Below are 4749 nucleotides of genomic sequence, written 5' to 3'. Positions count from 1 at the left end.
TACTTACCTTTAGTAGATCAGTCAGCCAAGAATCAAATATCTGAGTTCTGGGTTTAGAAATAGGAGGTAAGATAGTTCCAATACGAATAGGTAGACTAGCAGATATCGCAGTTCGATGGAGCTATCTGAAGAGCATATGAAGACTTTGGAAATGGATTGTAGCGAGTTACCTTACAGTAAGGAAAGTGCTGTCTAGCGGGTCTCTTTTACCCGCTAAGCTTACATGTATAGGCAAGGGTCTTTTTAGCCTCAATGGCGCGCTTCACTATGGAGGTTTCTCCCATAAATCCAGTAGGTTAAAGACACTATGGAGTCTTCAACCCCAAAGTATGTGTCTGCGGGTGGAAGCAGCGTGGTGAGGGGGATGGGTGGCACTCTCTTGCCGATCAGTTTGGGCAGCTTACCTTACCGGTCAGTTGTATTATAGAAAGAAGAAAGAGGTCGACAAAAATGAAATCAGACTAGCAGCTATCTTCGATTCTGATCTCATATTAGGAGAGGAAGTGGACTGAAGGTAAATCAGTTTAGAAGGTGAAAAGGTTTGATTGATAACAAGGGCAGGAAAGATTCATTAACAAGGGAATCGCGAACCGGAAGCGCTTGAAAGACGACCTCAACACAAGGAGAATGGATGAGGATTCGAGCAAGGTGGGATCCAAATAGAAGGAATAGAGGATTAATAACACAGTCTTAAAGCAAGTCCCAAGAACGAGGAGAAAGAAGATAGCCCAAAGCGAAAGGCCTACAACCAGAGCCAAGTAGACAAATAGCCTTGCTGGGACCGGGGAACCAATCAGTCCCCAAGCAGGCCCAAGTATCGGTGATTAGACGTAGGGTTTGCTCCTTTCCTCTAGCCTCACCTCCCCTATCGCTTACCGCTAACTGCTACTACAGCTCCCAAAGATATTTTCCCGCTAAAGAAAAGCTGGAAATCGCATCGATACTGTCTTTGATTCTATCCTCTTTCTAAAGATAGAAAAGCAAGGTTTTTCTCACTACTGGCAAGAACCCTTAAGAGAAAAGCTCTTTCTAGTGGAAGAGGCTGGGCAAGCAATTCAACTAAGGCTTTACTTTTCATTGCACTGGGAGTTACACATTTCATGTCAAAACCTACTAGAGTGAGGAACCGCCGAGCAGCTCTCCCTATGAGTATAGTATAGCTCGAGACATTAAGTGTTTGATTGGGTCACATCTTGTCACAATATGAACTGTGAAGGACATGAAGTAGTGACACAACTTCTGAGTAACAAAGACTAATGTGAGGCAGTGCCCTTCCAAAACAGAGTACCTTGTCCCCGGACCTATGATCACTCGGCTCAAGTAGTATACTGGGCATTCCTTCCTATCGCAATGCCCCACGAGAAGTAGAAGTGAGATAAAGCTGCAAGGGGTTGGCTGAATATTGATCCAATTTAGGCAGCTTTCAGTCTCTATAAACTTGATGGAATATCTCTTACACAAGGAAAAAGACTTGCATCAATGAATGGCATGAAGGAGTTGAATTAGGAACAAAAAGACTTTCAAAGCCAAAGCAAGGCATTCGTTTACGCTGCAAAGACGATTCGTGCTAGCTCTTCTCTTCTTTAACTAGTTACATGAATAGCATATTGGGCTAGTTTACTAAGCTTTCAGTCTACATAAACTTCATTCAATATGGATTACACTCCTTCTCATACTGCTTCTCCTTATACCCACTAATGTTACTCTTCGTCCTACCTTGACTATTGGGAAATTTCCATTCGAGAAAGAGATGTACGAATAAAGGAGCAAAGCTGACTCGACCGGACGGTAGAGGTTGTTTAAGAATTGAGATAGGCACCGTGAAAGAAAGAACTTTGCTAGCTTAACCCACGTAGCAGTCCTAGTAAATACCTGTGCTTTATAGAATAGGGCCTTTTAGAATATGATTACAATGCTTCAGTTGTCATTGATCAAGAAGTAAATAAAAAAGGAAGTCGATTTTTTGGTGCGATTTTCGGGGAATTGAGAAAGTTTCATTTTACTAAAATAGTTTCATTAGCTTCTAAGGTATTAAAAGATTAGACCATGAGTCGAACCAGATTGAAACATTCAACTGTAGACGGACACACTTTGCCGGAACGTCGACCGCAAACGAAGCATAGCCAGGCCCTGGTTCCCAGGGTTAGGGTATTCCCTATTATGTTATGAGCCTACTCAGATCAGAACTAGTTTATTCTCTTTCTCCTGTTGGCCAACCGACTTTAAGCAACCTTCACATTTCCTGCTGAGTTCCCAAGTCTCCAAGTAGGACCTCTTGTCCACCCATGACCTTGGCTTTTTAGAGAATCCCTCTTCTGTCTCGAAGGACTTATAGCTCGGCAGTCCACCAAGTGGGTTTTTTTATCCTTCCAGTTTCGAGTGTATTCTTGGATAGTTATAGCGGCCCATAGGCGCTAGATGTATCTTGTGGGGGGGGGGGGCAGTGGTCCCATGGACATAGTCCTTTCAGGCAGTGGCCGTTTAGTCCATGGTCCATTGGATGGTCGGTGCAAGGCCAAAAATTGGAACACATTGATTCCGCTCGTTCCCGTCCTTCGCTTCAGGGCCTGTACCTCGGTGTGGTCAGTACTCCATTCTGTCGGGCAACGAAGCTTACACTTTTTCACTAATTATGACGGTTCGCTAGGGCCTCTTTCCTCATCCCTTTTCTGCACACTCGTAGGGGTCCGAACCCCACAAAGGGGGAGGGGGTCGACTGAACATCTCAGCCATTGGCGGGAATTTCGCCCGCATCTGATCCCCAATTCTTGTTCACCCCGGATGATTGTGTTGGGTGAATTGTGACCTCGTACAATCATGTCGGGTGAGCAACAGCCGCTTCATCACAGTACTTACTTATGGGCTAACAGGTCACACTATGGCCAAGTATCCTACAAAGAGACTCCCGATGAGAGAACCGAGCCCCGGTGCGGAAGCGTATTCGGAGAGAGCCTGATTTGCTTAACAATCAATAATAGGATGAACAATTGCAATCAAAACACAAATAAGATAGAAATGGTAGTATGAAATATTAGCCGAATGATTCTCATTAAGATGAAACACTCATACATGCATTCATACATACAATCAATTAAGAAATATCTCAGCCGCCTCCAGGAGAGCTCATCCTGGAGGAGGAGAATCTCTCAAAGGGATAAAACCCTAAATCTCACACATACATAATACAGTCACTCATACTAGACCAATGAATAAAAATAACTATTTATACTAGTCTAGCATGACTTGGTCTTCAAGCCATCCACCCTTGGTTGAAACCAAATAATATATTTTTCACCCACATATTAATTCGATGCGTCGGTCTAAAATACAAGTCTCAACAATCTCCCCATTAGACCGATCCCATCGAATTTCTTCCATGATCACCTCATAACTTGTTGTCTTTCGTTGAAATTCTCCCCCTCACGTTAAGCTTCTCCCATTGTTCATTTCGAATTATCACTCTTATAACACTTCTGGATATAGTTGTATGGGCATATGAACGAGGCTTTGAACTTCAAAGATCAATTTCAAGTAACAAGGTCATCACAAAAAGAAATAAACTCAATGTGATCATCAAATAATCTACAATTCTTCAAATTTGTTTCTTCCCTTGTAACTCATCTTCAAACCATTCCCTGAATCAAGATAGCATTCAAGTCAACCATAACCCGTTCTTGACTGTTCAAGTGACTATTTCATAGGAGGTTAAACTCTACTGATCATCCTTTCAACATTGTTGATGGATATGACTCTGTCTTCTCATCCGTACTAGGAAATCTGAAAACTTACAAACAATGAAACATCTTTGACAAACCTTGGATTTTTGATCTCGATCAGCTTTTCCTTATCTTGAGTCTTTTACTTGATTTGAAGCTAACCATTTGCAATGAAATTCAAAGATTTTTTACTCCCCCAATTTCGTTGCAATTGTCTTTGATAAATGTATCTTCAAATCAAGTGTGGTTGAAACAATCTTGATCATCCTCATCAAGATTGTAAAAATTTCAGGTAAACATATTCAAAAGTTGGTTGACACTTAATGTGATTAAATCCGTAAGCTTGGTCAACATTTGTTCTTGTTAAGCTCTTGATGAAGTCGTGAAATTTGATGAGGTTTGAATTCCATAAGCTTGTTAATGATTGGAGCAAAAAAAAAAAACCAAAATACCCCTGGTATATATCTTCCGTAGAGAACAGCTTGGTCAAACGGTCAACGGCACCAAAAATCTCAAAAGTTTCTTCAAAACCTTGAAATATTTCACAAACTCTGTTTCCTAGCACATAGTGTGCTTGGGATCACTTTCCTAGCACAAAGTGTGTTTGGGAAAACTTTTCTAGCACAAAGCGTACTCGGAAGAACTTTCCTAGCACAAAGTGTACCCGGAGTACTTTCCTAGCACAAAGCGTACTCGGAAGAACTTTCCTAGCACAAAGTGTACCTGGAAAGCAAAACACTTGTGATTTTTTAATTTTCAACTAGCACAAAGTGTACTCGGAAGCACTTTCCTAGCACAAAGCGTACCCGAAAAGCAAAACACTTGTGTTTTTTTCAATTTTTCCACTAGCACAAAGTGTGCCCGGAAGCAAAAGTGTGCTCGGATTACTTAGTGCTCAGAAACAAAAGTGTGCTCGGATTACTTAGTGCGTTTTCATTTTCCACCAAACATGCTCAGAAGCAAAAGTATGCTCGGGAGCAAGGGTGTGCTCGACACAAACTTGAGTTTTCTCTTCACAAGCATAGTTGTTCAA

Source organism: Bidens hawaiensis, unplaced genomic scaffold (genome assembly GCF_021521415.1).
Source record: "Bidens hawaiensis isolate Kalapana, Puna unplaced genomic scaffold, B.hawaiensis_p1.1 tig00054932_1, whole genome shotgun sequence".
Lineage (NCBI taxonomy): Eukaryota > Viridiplantae > Streptophyta > Magnoliopsida > Asterales > Asteraceae > Bidens > Bidens hawaiensis.
The sequence above is the reverse complement of the archived record's forward strand: the minus strand, read 5'-3'. Positions refer to the sequence as shown.